The sequence below is a fragment of the Ambystoma mexicanum genome, chromosome 5p (assembly GCF_040938575.1).
Source record: "Ambystoma mexicanum isolate Mex_15411 chromosome 5p, UKY_AmexF1_1, whole genome shotgun sequence".
In the NCBI taxonomy this organism is placed as follows: Eukaryota; Metazoa; Chordata; class Amphibia; order Caudata; family Ambystomatidae; genus Ambystoma; species Ambystoma mexicanum.
In genome coordinates this window covers 871189462-871210654 of record NC_090930.1, presented here as the reverse complement: position 1 = coordinate 871210654, position 21193 = coordinate 871189462, and positions in this window count along the sequence as shown.

Here is a 21193-nt window from a genome sequence, read left to right as displayed (position 1 = left end):
CAGGGTGTTTAGGGTGAGTTTTATTATTTGACATTATATGGTTAATTATCTTGTTCTGATTGCTGGGGGCATGAACTGTATTTGGTACTTATGATTGTAGTGCAATTGAGGATACTGCTTATAGAATATATATTTGATTATACTTGGTATGGTGACTTATTTCAATAGCATTATGAAGCTGGAATCTCTGGTTTATTTTTGCTGGGGAAAAAGTACAATTTGTTAAGCAGGATAGCTTAAAAGCATTGGTTGTATACAATTTCAGACATACATTTTCTTTTTTAGGCCCTCATAAACAGTCCATTCTAAGTACTATGTTTGGTACAACATTTGTGTATGACGCACTGCTGTTGTATTGACATTAAATAATCATTGGGAAAAAAATTCCACATTGGATTAAAAAATTCCTGATTACAATTATGTGAGTGCAAATGTGATAATATGTTTCTCTGAAGTATGTTGTGATAAAAGGAATGCATACAATAGTTAGATTTCTGTTGGAGTATTCTAAGTACATTAGAAGGTAGAAGATATTTTGTCAGATAAGAATTGAAATGGTGTATTTGAATTGTTTTGCAATGAATGTTAAAGTATTTAGATACCTATTGGCATATTCTAACTAGATTGTCTTTGAAAAGTACTATTGTAGTATTTTGGATGTAATTAGATACCTGTAGACGTATTCTAACTGCTAATTTTGCTACAGTTTAGTGACTACATTTGGGTTGAAGGAATATTAAGTACACATGTATTACATTTGCTGGTAACATATGTTTTGACGTAAGGGAGGTATTGTTACATTTAAATGAACCACTTTTTTGACATATGCATTGTCTTGCCCTGAAGCGGTTGCGGCACACATGTGGTATATTATACCTACTGTTGTGAATGTTTTGTTTCCAAGAGATACTTGGCCGTGTGTGAAACCTGTAAGCTTACAATTATGTTTAGTACCATCTGCTTTGTACCTTAGAAGCTTAAATATTGGCTATGTAAGATCATTTGTATGGTGAAACGATGGTCAGAATTGCAGAAACAGTATAATATGCCATAATTTGCAATCTGCAAAAGCTGGTGAAATGCAATGGATTCGAATTTGGTATGGATACATATACAAAGCATTCATTGGGGATGTGATCTTGTGAAACATGGTTGCAGAGAGTGCATGTGTATTTCCACATGTATACAATTTGGAATATTTCATTTACAGGGATGTTTTTGGCTTCCAGTACTTGTAGTAAGTACATTAGGAATTCTTGTGGATCTTTTCGTGTGTTAATGATACATTTTACGATACCTGCACAGTAGTCCAATTCTTGCCTTATACCTGAGACACTGTAATTGTTGTTAATATTATTTGTGGCATTTCTATGAAGGACAAGCATTTGCAAACACAACTGGTCTGAACCGTTTAAGTAAATGCTGTCAACAATTGGTGGCAATTGAAAGAGAAGATTAATTTTTAAATTAGCATAACATTTACCTCTGTTGTGTTGCTGAATTTAAATATACCAGAGAGTTCTTTGTGCGGATAGTTTGATGGGCCTGCAGATTTCTCTGGAGAAGAGACATTTGTGTCTTTTTTTTCTGAAGGACGTGTAAATTGACAGTTTTGTGGTTGTATTTTATTATGCAGGAGGAATCACCCATTGTTTCTTTAGCAGTATTGTCTTTTGCATCTACTGTTATAGATTCTGTTTGTATTAGTTGTCTTTTTGAAGGTGTCTTTTTTGAGGTACAGGGTACATATCTAGATGGGGGTGTATAGAGCCCATAGTCTGTTGTATTCCAGGATGCAAGGAATGTCAACATTGACTTTGTTTGCAGCAAAGTTAACTAGCAATGGACCATTTAGTGTACGCAGATGTGAAAGTTCTATGTAACTCATACCTTCTTCAAGGACTGTGCTGCCAATGCCAATCAATGCTTGATCTAGGGTTAGACTTTGTGATTTGTGAATAGTGACAGCATATGCAAGAGTAAGTTAAAATTGTTCTCTGTGTACATACCTGTCTTTGAAAAGAAGGAAACGTGCTGTTGTCTGGCCAATAATTTTTTTACTTCTGCAAGTTTGTCAAAGTGGATGTTGACAAACTGAAGGTTGTTGTCAGGTGGATATGTTTGGAAGCCAACAACTGTACCAATTGCCCCATTGACTAAACCTTGTTCTACGTCAAGGTTACATTTTAGAATTACTCTGCAGTTTGGACACAAAATCAATATTTTCTCCAATCCAGCTGTTTTGGAGATACATTTTTCTAAGATATTTAGTTGTGCTGTTGCTTGTTCACACATAGGAAGTGTCATGCTTTGTACTTCTAGTTTGTGGAGCTGATAAACAATATGGGTTGCATTTATTTTTTCAACATTGTCTCGTTGAATTGACAACAGCTTGCAAGGGTTGGCATTAAGGACATGCATTTTAGATTTTGTTAACTTAATTGTTCCATGACATCAGGAGCAGATGTGTTTCATCCATATAGTGAAGGCAAGTCCCTTATTACGCACACTCCAGAGTGAACACAACCCTCTAGGGAAATAAGCCAGGAGATAGCGTGCAAGGATAGCAAGGTTTAGTTGTACAGAATACAACAAATTAGCAAAGGACTCCGCTGTTCAAGAACATTCTGCTTAATCATAGTGGAAGCAAGAGCTTAAAAGGCTGGGTGGCATCATCTCATACAGTAAAAAATAGCGCCACTGATTGGCGTGACCATACACATGGGCCTGCTCCATAGGGGATGCAAGACTACAATTGGCTAGTTCCTTTACCATCGTCAGGTTCCACGTGGGTCAGCTGGGCTCATCTCCTCGTGTGGTGATGGTCAGTTCGCTCATGAGATACATTGTTTAACTGAGCTAGCATACTAGGCCTACTACTACATCACTGTAGCATGCATCTCAGAGGCTTGAAGATCAATACCAGGGGGAAGGGAGGATGAAATACAGTCATACTGACACACACATTCAGGGCTTCGTTGATGCCTCTCCTCTCACACCCAAGATCTCCACCCTGGTTTTGATCTAAAATGTTCCTTGCGTTACAAAGGGTATATTTTATGCTGTGCATTGAAAAAGTCACGCATGCTTAGATCTTTTATAGTCACTTGACTTGGGCTAGGACAGGAGGGTCGCTTGTTTAGAATGGAATGACAGGATGTGGGGTCTGGGTCAGTGGTGTGGGCTCTTGCTCTGGGCTGGCTGGGTGGGGGTCAGAGGCCTCCTGGCAGCTTATTTGCAATGAATAGGTACTTCATGGAGCCTGGTGTTTTCTCATGTTCTAGCAGGGCTCATTCCTCCAAAAGATACAAACTGTTTGCAATAGTGAAGGGACATGGGGGGAGTGAATTTCGGTGAGAACTGCTGGTGTGCATTCATTCTGCCTTAATGATGTTGGGCCTAGTTACATCTTTCCATGAAGGTTGGCTGGTGCAGCTCGGCCATGCAAGCCTGTGATTTTATCATCACTACACAACTCTGTTTCTTTTGTTGGGGACAAACTCTCAGGTACGTCTGAGGGCTACTAGGAGTTTGCAGGCTCAATGTACTTGTGGAAGGCCCCAACACATTCCCCCAAAAGCAACGTAGGCCCAGACAGATAGCAAGTTCAACTGGATTTATTACAGCCAAAACAAACATGATCAGTACAAAGACTGAAGGAATCCAAGAACCACTCAATGGGCCTCATTACGATTACAGCGGTAGGGGGTTAATGGCACCGGTAAGGATGCTGGTGCCGTTAATCCCCTACCGCTGCATTCCGAGGTCCCTTAGCGGGTCGCACTAGGGCCGGCTGGTTTTACCAGCCGCCCTTAGCGGGACCCGTTAAGGGACCAGGGAGCTAATAACGGGCCTGCTATTTTTGGGCCCGTTATTAGCTTCCTCCCCATTCCCATTGAGCCCTATGGGGGCTTCAGTGGGAATGGTTTTCAGAATGGGGACATACCGGGTCATCCAAGGTTGGAATGACCCGGTAAGTCCCCATTCCGACTACCCGGACACGGACACAGGTTTGGAGGCAGCCATAATGAGGCCCAATGTCTCTTGGATCGCAGGCCTGTATCTGAGTGGCGTCATAGTGACATCAAAACCTGATCCCCTCTCCAGAAAACCTATTGTCATCTGGGTGTAATAGTCCACCCATAATGGAAGCTATACATTTTAGTTTACTGACTCTTGCATGTCAGGGGGCTGGCCAGATCCATCCCCAATTATCCCCAATTATCTCACTCTAAACAATGTTGCAGCGTGAGGGTCTTACCATTGGTTCTTGCCCATCGCTGCCCACCCTTAGTATACTGGACTGTGGTTGGCTAGAGCTGATGTCCCCAGGCCTAGGATCCGCAATAAGTCTCAGCTCTTGGTGTACCTTCTCAAGGTAATAAGAATGACTATGCGTCAGCATTGTAACTTTCGTTCACCACCTAAGACTATGATAGTGCTCATTCACATAGTGAAACACGTGCCCCTCATTGTAACTACTTTGTTGCAGGCTTCTGTCTGGTGGTGTGAGATTGACTCTCTTTCCCAGCTTTTGGTTTCAATTCATCATCCGGATCGGCAGGATCACGTGTTAAGAGACCACAATTTGGGCTTCTATAGCTCGGAATTACTCTGAATTAGGAGGAATTATTTGTATTTATTGCAGCTTGTGTTACTATTGTTCAGGGAATGGAATGTAGTTCGCCTGTTGTGGCCTTGGCAGCTGGCCCTGTCTCACACATTGGCTCTCTGTTCAGCCTGGATTCAGCTCAGCTTAGCTCTTGCTGAGAGCCTGTTGCCCGCGGTAGTTTTGCTAAGCCATAGATGGCTTGTACGTGTTTGTGCTATTCTATATTCTCCATATGTCAGTCTCACTGGGCTGTCAGGTCCCATAGGTGCTCCTGCAGTTCCATAAGGTTAATTGCACATAAGCATCGGCAAGCTTCATTCAGGGTCTCTTGCTTCTTGTGGTTTCTGCGTTGCTGCGATAATCTAGTGACAAAATAATAAAGTAATGACAATATGTAAGTGTATCTGCCCTCTAACTATTGAACTGCCCATCTGTGTTCTTTGTGTAGTAGAGTGCTTGTTTGTGTTTCAATGTGCAGATGGCACGTGTGCTTCCTGTCTAACGCTGCTATGTCATGGTGTCTCTAAGAACATCAGCAGCTTTGGCTTCTTGGTGCTTTAGTTAATACTGTCAATTGAAGTCTCTTTAGTTGTGGCCTGAGGCTCTTCATCCACCATGAGCAAGATTTGTGCTGCTCCTACTCTTTTGGACTGGCTAAGTAGATACCACTCGAGATACTGATTGATCATTGGAGCACTGGAAATCGGTCTGAAATTGTATGGGTGATCACTGTATCTCCTGTCCTACTTCTGAATCATGTACTTCATTGGAGGGGGGAGTAGAGATTTTGCCAATCCTTCTTCAGTCCCCCTCTGAATGATTTGTCGACCACATCCTTATATGGACATCCTTGTGCTCTGGGCTGCTATATCTTTGTTATTCCTCTGTGGTGTCAATAATAGTTTGTGTGATCATTCAATGACCAGTAAATGTAACAGCACACTCCTTCAGGGTTGCACCAAACCACATTCCTTCATATAACTTTGGATCATGTGGATTGTCCAGCTTGATAGTCCCTGCCGGAAATATTTCACATTGCGCAATCTTCGCCATTATCTTGTCTCGTTCTGCAACAATCTCATCATTTGCTCCACCTATGTTCACATCCATCAGTTTCTGCATTCCAATAGCTTCTTCTGCTGTTTTCTTGCATTTTCCAATATATATCTTTATCCCACATACTGATGCTGCTCCCAATATGAAGGCTCCATCTTTCACCTTTAGTCCATCTGGCAGCCATGATTGCATCCATGACCACATATATTCTAGCCAGCTCTTGTTCTTCCCTGTTCCTTGTGTTTCATCCTCCATCTTCGCATGCATCTGTGCCAATTGTGCAACTGCATCTGAAAGAGTTCTGTTGTCTTCGTTGTTAGCTGTTGAATGTGCAACATGAACTTCCTATTTTTGCACAAACTCCTCCTTCCATAGCTGTGAGGAGATCCAGAACGTACCTATTCTGGATTGTCACCAACCTCATTGTTCTGAGCTCCTCGTTTATGGCAATGAACCCGTTTACTGTCAATGGGATTGTTACCATCAGCTCCCAACAAGTGATCTGTAACCATTTGGCATTTGTGTAGGTCTGTATTACTGACATTATTGATGCAAAGAACATTTGTCTCCTGCTAAACAGTCTGTGTTCCGCTGGTATTTCCTCCAGTGCCTATTCTGATACCTTTAAGATGTAATTCCCCCCGCTTCTCACTCTGCTCAATCCGACCGGCTTCTCTGCCTTCTCTGTCTGCACCATTGGTGCTAACTTGACCAACCTTTCTACTCTCTGTTATTGTTCATCTTTGAGAACTCATCAAGCCTCACATCTTTCTTGGGTACCACCAACAAAGGCGTGTTGAGGTGTACCAATGAGCAAATTCCTCCCCATTCAGGTGGCTGCTTCTCATACGCCTTTGATCCACATGCCCAATAGTGACCCACCAGCTGCTCTAATTGATGGAAGCTGCTCAATCCCCTTGCATCCTACATTTTCTCCAACTTCAACATCACTGTTGATATGATAGCACAGGGCTTGCGTCTTCAGGGGAATTATTGTCATCGGTCCAGCTTCGTTCTCTACCCATGTTAGCAAATTTGCGCTCATGTCCCTTTCCTTCAGGCACTTGTCATTTTCTTCCTGTAACATGTTCACTGCTGACTATGTCAGTGTCAGTGCTTTGCTTCCCACCACTCCTTCTTGCCAACCTTCATTAGTGTACACTTGTCCATACACTAATATCTGTGGTCTTTCCCAGCATCCTGGTTCTCCTCCTACCTCCTTTATTCTTGTCCAGGGACATGGAAATTCCTTCAGTGTGATAGTCTTTGTCTCTCCCTTCTGAGGTCCATCAGTTATGTACTGGAATCCTTCACCTAGCTGTCAGTAATTGTTTATCATGTCTAATGTCTTTATGTAATTATCTTCATATGGGAAAGTCCCCGTTGACATCCATCTCAATGTTGCTGTTTTCCCTTGGAATCTTCCTTGCATCTGCACCATTGCGAGATACATCAGGCACTGTGTTCTTGGTTGTGGGTATTTCAGTTGCTATGAACGTTTGTGAAGCATTCATGGCTTGGGGATTAAAGAGCAGACATAACAGCTCTCCCCAGTGGTTTCCTTACCTACTTTGGTCATATGTGTGTACCACATATTGTTTGATACCCGTACTATGTCAGTGAGATACATATCAATGCCCTTCATGTCTGTGTCAACACTGCGGTTACCTCTCCTTACTTTTACAGCAGTGTGTTTTTGTCCACCTGGCATGGTCATTCCTGCTGCTTGGTTTGGGGAAATGTTAGTAGAGGGTACAGCAGTAGTGCTACTGGCTACATATCGTTGCCAAACCACAATTCCCATTATGCCACTGGGAAGTAATAAACAAACCATGACAATAATGTTCTTTATTGTTTCCTTCATACCCACTTATGCTTCTGGGTCATTGCAGCTTGATGAGATAATAAAGTTGCCCGCCTGAAATTTGCGAAGAAAAGCGCAATTCCTTTTTGTATTTGTCAATATCTTCAAGCTCTGTGAACTAAATAATTGCTAATTGCAAAAACAAAGACCTCCTCTCAAACTTTTCTTACTGAGGGGTCTTTCAATGTGGCCAATACGGGTAGTTCATTGTGCTCAAGCTGTGGGAATGCTTGGGCCAAATACTCCACAAAGACAAGGAAGCATACTTCAAGTGTTTGTGCTCTGAATTGTCTGGGTCTTCTTATATAATACACAAACTGATTAGAGAAACTTTCAGGGTGAGATGCGGGAGGTATCATCAGGACAACACCCTACACAACCCTCACTACAGACAGACAGTGTTTCATTCATCAATTTATACAAGTGTTTCAGTTGCTGTTTCTGCTGCTTGGGATCATCGAACCATGGGGTGACCTGGTCTTCCTAACTCTGTACGGTCTGCTCGCACTTGCAGTTTGTCGAGGTCTTGAACGTTGGCCCTGTCAATCCTGGTAACTCTGTTGCCAGGTGAGGCTACTGCTTTGTAGTGCTTGACGTCATGCATGTAGTTCCAGATGCTTTTACGGACCAGCTTCACAACTTTATCAGCCACAGCCTCAACTATTTGAGGGCCGGTGAAACAAGGTGCATTACAGCACCTGATAAAATCACATAGAAGGACTACGTCCCCCACCTTAACTGAGTGTCTTAATTCAATGTCCGTGGTGTGTCCTTGTTGTCACTCCCTCTGTTATCTTCAGGTTTTCCCTGGATCTGTTGTATCTGGAGACACATAAAAGAAGCACTAAAAACTAGGGAATGGGCAGACAACTACTATCATGTAGCAGTAACCTTGACACACTTGCACCATGTCCACGTAGTCCGCGTGGAGGTGCAGAAAAGGGCCTACAGGTCTTGGTATGGCTCCTCCCACAACTCTCAAAGTATGTTCTGCTGTAAACTGCTGACATGTCAAGCAATTGCTAATACAATCAGCTAAATGTTAATTCAAATTTGGTCAAAACCATGTTTCTCCAATGCGTGTAGTAATGACTTCTTTCCCTGTGTGTGTTGGGTAATGCAATTGTACTAGTGTGGTTTCCAATAATGCCAGTGGCATAACCACTTTCCTTGTGTTGTTCTGTCACCATGAGTCATCTGTTGGAGACATGGATCATCCTCACTTTATGCATAGCTCCTTCTCCTTCTTTGGTGCAGCTCCCTGCAGCTCCATAATTTGTGTCTCTGGTAATGCATTGTAACCTTCCCTCATCACCATCTTCCTCACTCCTCCCTGGGCCTTTGGTCTCTCTTCTAACAGCTGCAGTTGCCCAAACTGCGCTGCACACTTTGCCACATAATCTGCTGCTTTGTTTCCTCTTGGCACTTCACTATTTCCAGCTCTTTTGGATAAGTAATCATCTCAATCAATTTGTCTAGTAGTAGCGCATGCTGCACTGGGGTCCCGTCTGCTCTCCTGAACTCACTTCCTGAGCCATCGCTCCAGTCCTGAATGTACGGTTGATGTGACGTACGCTGAATCATAATCAATTCTCACATGCTTCTCTATGCTGTGTTCTAGTGCCAATATGAGAGTCACTAGTTCTGCTGCTTGTGCTGAGTAATGGGATGGTATTCGTGCACTTGCAACTACCTTGCTAGTCCTGTCTTCCTTCAGTCTTACCACTGCAGTCCCAGTATGTCTGATCCCATCTGTTTGATCAATTGTCAATGAACCGTCAAAATACAGCATTTCTCCCCATTCAAGTGTGTCTTCCTCCACTTTGTGTGTCTCACTGAAAATATCTATGTTCTTTGTCCAATCATTGCATACTCTCCTGCCTTGACAGGGTCTGCCAAAAATAGTGCTGGGTTTACAGTCCTGCATCTTACTATCTTCAGTCATACATTTGATAGTGTCACTTCGTACCCTGATGCTCTCTGTGTGGTCAGTGTGCTCTTTGGTTTGTGCAATATTGGAAAGAGGGCGTGCTCCACATACAATGTGGTGGTGTACCACAGAGGACTTTTCCACTGCAAAGGCTTCTGCCGCCAATTACTGTTTGCATGGATAATGCCCTTTCATCACTGGGTCAAGCTGTCCACTGTAGTAAGCAATTGGCTTATGTCCCATGCTCGTCTTTTGAGTCAGTACTGTATTCATCACTACACTGTCAGTATGTGAAAATAAGAAGAACTATTTTTTGTAGTCTGGGATCCCTAACACTGGAGCTATACTTATGGCTTCCTTCAGTTCTTCGAAGGCCTCAGTCATGTCTGTGGTCCATGTCAGTGGCCTTGTTCCCCTTTGTGCTTCTTTCAGTGCACCCAATAGTGGCCTTGTGTATTTCCTGTAGTCAAAGTCCCGTTCTCTGCATTAATTGCACAACCCCAGGAACTGCTACATTTCCCTTACTGTCTTGGGCTGGGGTGTGTTGTCTCTGCTCTGTTTGGGGCAATGTATTGGCCGTCCTTAGATATCATCTGTCCAATGTAGCGTACCACTTTCTGACAATACTCTATTTTGGCCTTGTCCACCTTGTACCCCTTGTCAGCTAACACTGTCAACATGTGTACTGAGTCCTCTCTGCACTGATGTTCTGTCTCACTGCAAATCAAAATGTACATACTGCAAAACTGTGCTTTCTGTCTGTATGTTGCTTAAATCCATCTGGATCACTTTGTTAAAGATAGATGGTAACTCGCAGTACCACTGTGACAAATGGGTATGTTTCCACTTCTGGTTTTGGTACATAAAGCTGGTGAGGTCTTGTGAGTCTGGGTGTAGTGGCACTGAAAAGAAGCGATGCTTTAGATCAATGACCATGAAACAGGTGGCTTCCGCTGAAATGCCATACAAGATTGTCTCTGGGTTTGCTGCTACTGGATATGCTGCTTCTACAATGTGGTACAGTTCTTAAATTCTGAATAAAATGCCATGACCCCCCCCATTGGCCTTGCGCACAGCGTACACTGCTGTGTTGCATGGAGATTCTGATGGAACGAGAATGCCTCTCTCAATGAGGCCATTAATTGTCTCATAAGTGCCCTCACCTGCTTCCATGGTGAGGGGATACTGCTTTACTCTTGGCAAAATTGATCCTGGTTTCAGTTTAATCTTCACTCACCCTATGCTCTTTATGCATCCCACGTCATAAGGACTTGTGGTCCATAAGTTGTCTGGAACCTTGGCCATGTCCTGCTCCCAGTGAGGGTGGCACCTCCAGAGCCATTGCCAATCTATGTGGTTCTTCTCTGTAATGAATCTGTAACCAAAAGTCACACTCATTTCAAACACCATCTCGAGTTCCTGTCTCTCCTCATCTGTCACCGTTGTTAGCCTGCATCCCTCTGCAACTGCAATTATTGCCCTCCATGCCCTCAGTGTGTCATCCACTACATGTACTGCAATCCAATCCTCTCTTGCCAACACTGCCTCAATGTCTGTGGACACTATGGTCCCTTCTGGCTTGTCCAGTGGTTTCTCTGACCTTACCAGGTATTCGTTCGGAACTCGCCACACGTTCCCTGCAATGCCTGCAATCCATGCAATTGCAATGTCTGTCCATTATTGAAACATATCTGGGTGCACTGGCACCACCCTCTGTACCGTTAGTCAACAATATGCCTGGACAATCTGTTTTAGATTCAGCATGTGTATGCCTGACGTCGAGCACACTATGCCCTTGTCTGTGAATTAAATAGTCATGTTTAGTCTGCTCATGATGTCTCGTCCCAATTTCCAGGTGTCTGTTGAGAGTAAAGTAAAGGTAGTGATAAGTCGTGATCTTCTATAGATAGGGAGATGTTATCAGCAAAAGGAACCACTTCCCGAGCCCCAGAGAATGCTTCTATATCGATGGGATCACCTGACAACTTAAATGTTCCTTCTCTAATGCATGACCTAGTCACCCAGTGTCAACAAGAAAGGAAAACGTTCTTCTGCAGGGTTGGGTGTGATCGACAGGATGGGGCACATTAAGTTTGTCTGTGGGCTGTACTATTGAGAGTACATAGATAGGGCCTCATTACACGTTGTGTGGTAAAGGATTAACGTTACCGGTAAGGGAATGCCGGTATCGTTAAATCCCCATGCCAATTATGACCCAGAATAGCACCATTAGCGGCACCGCTAAGTACGGTGCCACTAATAGCGGCTAGGTCACGGGCGCACGACCCTTCATCCCGTAAATAGCACCATGCCGCTAATAGCACACAATCACAAGCCATGCGGACATGCAAATAGCGGCATGTAAAAGCCCCAAAAACCCCTACCGGCATGGCGCTAATACCGCCATCGCGAACCATCCGTTAATAGAACTGAGCAGTGTTCCCACCTGCCACAGGTCAACACAATAAGCACAGGTGGAGGCAATGGAGACTGTGGCAGCACAAAAGGAGCACACCACACCCCTTCACACACCCCTTCCCACACCAAGATGGTCCCAATACTAGCAGCATAACATGGCCTGGAGGACATGATTGCAGTGCAGCAGCAACAACAACAGGCAGTACAGAGGAGACGCAGGAGGAGGAGGAGGAGGCAGGCAAGGCAGGCACAGCAAACACCACCACGTCACCTAGTCATACCACAGAGGCAGCCACCAATCCCCAGGATCAGAGCCAGGCCTTTTAACCTAACCCCAGAGCAGATACACACCCTGTACCGTCTGGACCGGGATACCATCATCAGCATCGTGGACATGATACATGACGACATTGTGAGCCTCATAGATATCAGAACTGCCATCCCCCCGCTAGTGAAGGTGGTGACTGTGCTCCACTTCCTGGCCACAGGCACCTACCAGCATACAGTGGGTCAGATGCATGGCATCTCACAACCAGTATTCTCACGCACGCTGAACCAGGTACTCGATGCCCTCCTGAAGCATGCACCTGAACACATATTCTTTCCACGGACTGGCCAGGAGATTGGAAACACAAAAGTTGGCTTCTATTCACTGGCAGGCATCCCAAGTTGCATTGGGGCCATCGACTGTACCCATGTGGAATTGGTTGTCCCACATCACAATGAAGTAATCTACCGAAACAGGAAGCAATTCCACTCCATCAATGTCCAAATGGTATGTGACGCTAACAAGATAATCACACATTGTTGTGCCCGATTTCCCAGATCAACCCATGATTCCATGGTCCTGCGGAACTCAACCATACCACGCTACATGGAGCGACAAGCCGGACAACGTTCGTGGCTACTTGGTGAGTAGCAGGGCAAGCACATGGCAGTGTGATTGGGGGGGAGAGATCCATACTCCAACTGGGTGTGATTGGGGGGAGAGATCCATACGCCAACTGGGTGTGATTGGGGGGGAGAGATACATAATCCAACTGGGTGTGATTGTGGGGGGGAGATACATACTCCAACTGGGTGTGATTGGGGGGGGGGATCCATACTACAACTGGGTGTGATTGGGGGGGGAGAGATCCATACTCCAACTGGGTGTGATTGGGGGGGGGGGTAGAGATACATACTCCAACTGGGTGTGATGTGGGGAGAGATCCATACTCCAACTGGGTGTAGGCTGTCGTCCATAGTACAAATGGACATACAGATGTACGCCAATGTCTATCAGGGAAGGCCGCAATGTACTTGAGAAGAACCGACATGCAATTAGAAGCTCCACAACATTGAGAACAATCCAGGCCTATGAATATCACACATCCATCCACATCCACATTGCACATCATGCCACACCACGAAATACACAAATCAGCAACATGGCGTCAAGATGGTAATACAGTATCAGTGCAGCACAACATCAATACAGTAATGTTCCCTTGAATACATGCAAAGGGATCACCCCTAGCCATAGCATTGAACCACACACCTATAGCACCATGGAATTGAAGGTACACAGCATGGTAACATCAATGTCGGAATGGCAGAACACTAGCAGTGTGGTACCAAATATGCCTGGGCTCAGGGACACCCAAGACATGGCCTCACCCAGGACATGTCAACTGCTGTCGAAGACATGAATGGTGCATGTCCAATTTCAGGGTCTAGCACACCTTTGCACATTGCAGTCACACAGATCGTCTGCATGCATGCTGGTAGTCGTGGATTTCAATCTGAATGCAAAGTATATTTGTGCGACATGTACATGTCGGTCCAGAGGTGAACAGTAACAGGTCTCCATTCTGCCCCCCATACAGGCGATGCCGGCTATCCCCTGAAGAGGTGGCTCCATACCCCTGTACAGAACCCATAGAACCGGCATGAAGAGGACTACAATCGTGCACATACCCGTACCCGTGTCGTTATTGAGCAGACATTTGGGCTTTTGAAGACACGGTTTAGGTGCATAAGCAGGTCGGGTGGCGCCCTCCTGTACGGCCATGAGAAGGTGGCCAAGATCACCATGGCATGTGTCATGCTGCACAATATGTGTATCAGACGGAATGTGCCACTGCCCCCTGACGTTCAAATGCAACCACCTGATGAGGATGATGATGGTGATGAGGACGGAGGTGACGGGGATGCAGGTCATGCAAGAGGCGATGGCCAGGAGGGACATGATGTGAGACAGCATCTGATCAACCAGATATTCTGAGTTACATGGTTTCGCCCTGTACGATGGATATGGGTAGTAATGCACTGGTGTCTGTGTTGAAGCGCACAATGTACCCTGACACCAATAAATTACACATACACAATGAAGAAGTCCAAGCCTGTGTTTTGAATAGTAACCAGTGTATTAAGGATTCTTAAGTAGTATATGTGCATGTCCCCAAACATCAAAAGCTAGAGACCGAGTAGGAATACCAGGCCACACAGCCACTCTCAATGGGGCCCAGACAAGGGCTGGTATTCTTTCAAGGTTCTAAAAAGTAGTTCTTTTTCAGGTATCAAAAGTACAAAGTAAAAAATAAAAAGGAAGTCTGTTGATTTTTAAATAGTAATTTAGCCGAAGAAAAACAAAGCTGTCACTAATATCTTCTTAGTGAGGGAGCAGTTGCCGCAACTCATATGCAATACAGACTAAAGCCAATGCATTTCGGAAATAATTCCTTCTTCAGGGCAAGTCTAATCAATTGCACATAAACAACATAATGCACCAATATCAGCATAACAATTGCACATATTGTGGCTGGATTCTATGGTGGGGGGTTCACTTCAGAAGGTGGGCCAGTTGTTGCTGGTGTGGACAGCGCTATGGCAGCAGTGGTGCTCCGCCGATATTTGGCACTTAGGATGGGAACTCTTCTCCCTTTGCCCCTTGATGATGTGGGGGTGTCCCCTATGTCCTGTGGCCTTGATTTATTCGTGGCAGGAGGTTCCAGAGTTGCAGTGCCAGGTTCATCACTGTCTGTATGTGAGCCTGTCGGGGACAAAGAGGGGGATGGCATTGGTGACGGTTCAATGTACTTCATGCACAATACATTATTCTAGCTGTTGTGAGCATTGAGACTTCATTGGTAGGGATGCAGGTGATGTGTTTGTTGAGTGGGTCATCCATGCATGGTTGTGTGTGGCCCTTGTCTCTGGTGATGTGTGCATGTGTGTGTGTTTGGGTTTGACACTTTCCATCTGGATGCATAGATGTGAGTGCAGCACACCCAAGACCCTTCTGGGCCCTGATCTTGACTCCATCCAGCCCCTGTAGAGGCCCCCTGCACCTGCGTGCACCGTAGCTTGTCCCGGCCTTTGCGCTCTCTCTTCCCCTCCCGACCCGCCTCCCAGCCCGCCCCCTCCCCTGATAGGCTACCTGAATTCCTTGTAGGAACTAAGCCTCTGCAACGCACCTCAAGCCCCACTTTCCATCTTGACGCATCGAGGTGAGTGCAGCACACCCAAGACCCTTCTGGGCCCTGATCTTGACTCCATCCAGCCCCTGTAGAGGGCCCCTGCACCTATGTGCACCGTAGCTTGTCCCGGCCCTTGCGCTCTCTCTTCCCCTCCCGACCCGCCTCCCAGCTCGCCTTCCAGCCCGCCCCCTCCCCTGATGGGCTACATGAATTCCCTGTAGGAACTAAGCCTCTGCAACTCACCCCGAGTGTCACTTTCCATCTTGACGCATCGAGGTGAGTGCAGCACACCCAAGACCCTTCTGGGCCCTGATCTTGACTCCATCCAGCCCCTGTAGAGGCCCCCTGCACCTGCGTGCACCGTAGCTTGTCCCGGCCCTCGTGCTATCTTTTCCCCTCCCGACCCGCCTCCCAGCCTGCCTCCCAGCCCGCCCCCTCCCCTGATAGGCTACCTGAATTCCTTGTAGGAACTAAGCCTCTGCAACTCACCTCGAGCGCCACTTTCCATCTGGACACATCGAGGTGAGTGCAGCACACCCAAGACCCTTCTGGGCCCTGATCCTGACTCCATCCAGCCCCTGTAGAGGGCCCCTGCACCCGCGTGCACTGTAGCTTGTCCCGGCCCTCGCGCTCTCTCTTCCCCTCCTGAGCCGCCTCCCAGCCCGCCTCCCAGCCCGCCTCCTCCCCTGATAGGCTACCTGAATTCTCTGTAGGATCTAGGCCTCTGCAACTCACCTCGAGTGCCACTTTCCATCTGGACGCATCGAGGTGAGTGCAGCACACCCAAGACCCTTCTGGGCCCTGATCTTGACTCCATCCAGCCCCTGTAGAGGCCCCCTGCACCTGTGTGCACCGTAGCTTGTCCCGGCCCTTGCGCTGTCTCTTCCCCTCCTGACCCGCCCCCCAGTCCGCCTCCCAGCCCGCCCCCTCCCCTGAAAGGCTACCTGAATTCCTTGTAGGAACTAGGCCTGTGCAACTCACCTCGAGCGCCACTTTTCATCTGGACGCATCGAGGTGAATGTAGCACGCCCAAGACCCTTCTGGGCCCTGATCTTCACTCCATCCAGCCCCTGCAGAGGCCCCCTGCACCTGCGTGCACCGCAGCTTATCCTGGCCCTCGTGCTCTCTCTTCCCCTCCTGACCCGCCTCCCAGCCCGCCTCCCAGCCCAACCCCTCCCCTGATAGGCTACCTGAATTCCTTGTAGGAACTAGGCCTCTGCAACTCACCTCGAGCGCCACTTTCCATCTGGACGCATCGAGGTGAGTACAGCACACCCAAGACACTTCTGGGCCCTGATCTTGACTCCATCCAGCCCCTGTAGAGGCCCCCTACACCAGCGTGCACCGTAGCTTGTCCCGGCCCTCGCGCTCTCTCTTCCCCTCCCGACCCGCCTCCCAGACTGCCCCCTCCCCTGATAGGCTACCTGAATTCCTCGTAGGAACTAGGCCTCAGCAACTCACCTCGAGCGCAACTTTCCATCTGGACACATCGAGGTCAGTGCAGCACACCCAAGACCCTTCTGGGCCCTGATCTTGACTCCATCCAGCCCCTGGAGAGGCCCCCTGCACCTGCGTGCACCGTAGCTTGTCCCGGCCCTTGCGCTCTCTCTTCCCCTCCCGACCCGCCTCCCAGCCCGCCTCGCAGCCCGCCCCCTCCCCTGATAGGCTACCTGAATTCCCTGTAGGAACTAGGCCTCTGCAACTCACCTCAAGCACCATTTTCCATCTGGACACATCGAGGTGAGTGCAGCACACCCAAGACCCTTCTGGGCCCTGATCTTGACTCCATCCAGCCCCTCTACTAGAGGCCCCCTGCACCTGCGTGCACCGTAGCTTGTCCTGGCCCTCGCGCTCTCTCTTCCCCTCCCGACCCGCCTCCTAGCCCAACTCCCAGCCCGCCCCCTCCCCTGATAGGCTACCTGAATTCCTTGTACGAACTAGGCCCCTGCAACTCACCTCGAGCACCACTTTACTTCTGGACGCATCGAGGTGAGTGCAGCAAACCCAAGACCCTTCTGGGCCCTGATCTTGACTCCATCCAGCCCCTCTACTAGAGGCCCCCTGCACCTGCGTGCACCGTAGCTTGTCCCGGCCCTCGCACTCTCTCTTCCCCTCCCGACCCGCCTCCCAGCCCGCCTCCCAGCCCGCCCCCTCCCCTGATAGGCTACCTGAATTCCCTGTAGGAACTAGGCCTCTGCAACTCACCTCAAGCACCATTTTCCATCTGGACGCATCGAGGTGAGTGCAGCACACCCAAGACCCTTCTGGGCCCTGATCTTGACTCCATCCAGCCCCTCTACTAGAGGCCCCCTGCACCTGCGTGCACCGTAGCTTGTCCCGGCCCTCGCACTCTCTCTTCCCCTCCCGACCCGCCTCCCAGCCCGCCTCCCAGCCCGCCCCCTCCCCTGATAGGCTACCTGAATTCCTTGTACGAACTAGGCCCCTGCAACTCACCTCGAGCACCACTTTACTTCTGGACGCATCGAGGTGAGTGCAGCACACCCAAGACCCTTCTGGGCCCTGATCTTGACTCCATCCAGCCCCTGTAGAGGCCCCCTGCACCTGCGTGCACCGTAGCTTGTCCCGGCCCTTGCGCACTCTCTTCCCCTCCCGACCCACCTTCCAGCCCACCTCCCAGCCCACCCCCTCCCCTGATAGGCTACCTGAATTCCTTGTAGGAACTAGGCCTCTGCAACTCACCTCGAGCGCCACTTTCCATCTGGATGCATGGAGGTGAGTTCAGCACACCCAAGACCCTTCTGGGACCTGATCTTGACTCCATCCAGCCCCTGTAGAGGCCCCCTGCACCTGCGTGCACCATAGCTTGTCCCGGCCCTCGCACTCTCCCTTCCCCTCCCGACCCGCCTCCCAGCCCGCCCCCTCCCCTGATAGGTCCTGACAAGAAGATCTGCACTCATTACCAGTCCCCCCAGGGCAGCCCTCTGCCCGGCAGCCCATCGGCAAAGGACCTGAGGCAAAGAACGGCTCCTACAGAGACGGCTCCAGATTGCATCTGCAGGTATCAGCAGGAGAAGCAAGAAGCCAACATCAAGTAAGTGTGGAAAGGGCGGGCCAGAAGCAATTACTTCACGCCATACTACCCTACCACTCAACTAACAAAGCATCACCACCGTAAATTCATTATATTTGCATTCAGAAACTCTGCCCTCTGCATGTGAAATTTGCATTTAGAAGTTGCGCACAATAGCCTTGCTGAGAAAACTGCATTTAAAAGTGTACCCTATAGCCTTGCTGAGAAATCTGCATTTAGTAGTTGCGCCCAATAGCCTTGCTGAGCAAAGTTGCATTTTAGAAGTGTACCTATAGCCTTGCTGAGAAAGTTGCATTTAGAAGTGTACCCTATAGCCTATGTGTGCATTTAGAAGTTGCGCCCAATAGCCTTGCTCAGTAAAGTTGCATTTGGAAGTGTACCCTATAGCCTTGCTGAATAAGTTGCATTTAGAAGTGTACCCTATAGCCTAAGTGTGCATTTAGAAGTTGTGCCCAATAGCCTTGCTGAGAAAGTTGCATTTAAAAGTGTACCCTATAGCCTTGCAGAGAAATCTGCATTTAGAAGTTGTGCCCAATAGCCTTGCTGAGAAAGTTGCATTTAGAAGTTGTGCCCAATAGCCTTGCTGAGAAAAGTTGCATTTTAGAAGTGTACCTATAGCCTTCCTGAGAAAGTTGCATTTAGAAGTGTACCCTATAGCCTATGTGTGCATTTAGAAGTTGCGCCCAATAGCCTTGCTCAGTAAAGTTGCATTTGGAAGTGTACCCTATTGCCTTGCTGAGAAAGTTGCATTTAGAAGTGTACCCTATAGCCTTGCTGAGAAAGTTGCATTTAGAAGATGCCCCCAATAGCCTTGCTGAGAAAGTTGCATTTAGAAGTTGTGCTCTATAGCCTTGCTGAGAAAAGTTGCATTTTAGAAGTGTACCTAAAGCCTTGCTGAGGAAAGTTGCATTTAAAAGTGTACCCTATAGCCTTGCTGAGGAAGTTGCATTAAGACGTTGTGCCCAATAGCCTTGCTGAGAAAGTGTACCCTGTTGCATTTAGAAGTGTACCCTATAGCCTATGTGTGCATCTAGAAGTTGTGCCCAATAGCCTTGCTGAGAAAGTGTACCCTGTTGAATTTAGAAGTGTACACTATAGCCTATGTGTGCATCTAGAAGTTGTGCCCAATAGCCTCTCTGAGAAAACTGCATTTAATAGTGTACCCTATAGCCTATGTGTGCATTTAGAAGTAGTGCCCAATAGCCTCTCTGAGAAAACTGCATCTAGAAGTGTACCCAATAGCCTATGTGTGCATTTAGAAGGTGCGCCCAATAGCCTTTCTCAGTAAAGTTGCATTTAGAAGTGTACCCTATAGCCTTGCTGAGAAAGTTGCATTTAGAAGTTGTGCCCAATAGCATTGCTGAGAAAGTGTACCCTGTTGCATTTAGAAGTGTACCCTATAGCCTATGTGTGCATCTAGAAGTTGTGCCCAATAGCCTCCCTTAGAAAGTTGCTTTTAGAAGTTGTGCCGAATAGCCCCTCTGAGAAAACTGCATTTAAAAGTGTACCCTATAGCCTATGTGTGCATTTAGAAGTCGTGCCCAATAGCCTCTCTGAGAAAACTGCATTTAAAAGTGTACCCTATAGCCTATGTGTGCATTTAGAAGTTGTGCCCAATAGCCTTGCTCAGTAAAGTTGCATTTGGAAGTGTACATATAGCCTTGCTGAGAAAGTTGCATTTAGAAGTGTACCCTATAGCCTATGTGTGCATTTAGAAGTTGCGGCAATAGCCTTGCTCAGTAAAGTTGCATTTGGAAGTGTACCCTAAAGCCTTGCTGAGAAAGTTGCATTTAGAAGTGTACCCTATAACCTTGCTGAGAAAGTTGCATTTAGAAGTTGCGCTCAATAGCCTTGCTGAGAAAAGTTGCATTTTAGAAGTGTACCTATAGCCTTGCTGAGGAAAGTTGCATTTAGAAGTTGCGCTCAATAGCCTTGCTGAGAAAAGTTGCATTTTAGAAGTGTACCTATAGCTTTGCTGAGGAAAGTTGCATTTAAAAGTGTACCCTATAGCCATGCTGAGACAGTTGCATTTAGAAGTGTACCCTATAGCCTATGTGTGCATCTAGAAGTTGTGCCCAATAGCCTTGCTGAGAAAGTGTTCTCTGTTGAATTTAGAAGTGTGCACTATAGCCTATGTGTGCATCTAGAAGTTGTGCCCAATAGCCTCCCGTAGCAAGTTGCTTTTAGAAGTTGTGCCCAATAGCCTCTCTGAGAAAACTGCATTTAAAAGTGTACCCTATAGTCTATGTGTGCATTTAGAAGTAGTGCCCAATAGCCTCTCCGAGAAAACTGCATCTAGAAGTGTACCCTATAGCCTATGTGTGCATTTAGAAGTTGCGCCCAATAGCCTTGCTCAGTAAAGTTGCATTTAGAAGTGTACCCTATAGCCTTGCTGAGAAAGTTGCATTTAGAAGTTGTGCCCAATAGCCTTGCTGAGAAAGTGTACCATGTTGTATTTAGAAGTGTACCCTCTAGCCTATGTGTGCATCTAGAAGTTGTGCCCAATAGCCTCCCTTAGAAAGTTGCTTTTAGAAGTTGTGCCCAATAGCCTCTCTGAGAAAACTGCATTTAAAAGTGTACCCTATAGCCTATGTGTGCATTTAGAAGTTGTGCCCAATAGCCTCTCTGAGAAAACTGCATTTAAAAGTGTACCCTATAGCCTATGTGTGCATTTAGAAGTGTACCCTATAACCTTGCTGAGAAAGTTGCATTTAGAAGTTGCGCTCAATAGCCTTGCTGAGAAAAGTTGCATTTTAGAAGTGTACCTATAGCCTTGCTGAGGAAAGTTGCATTTAGAAGT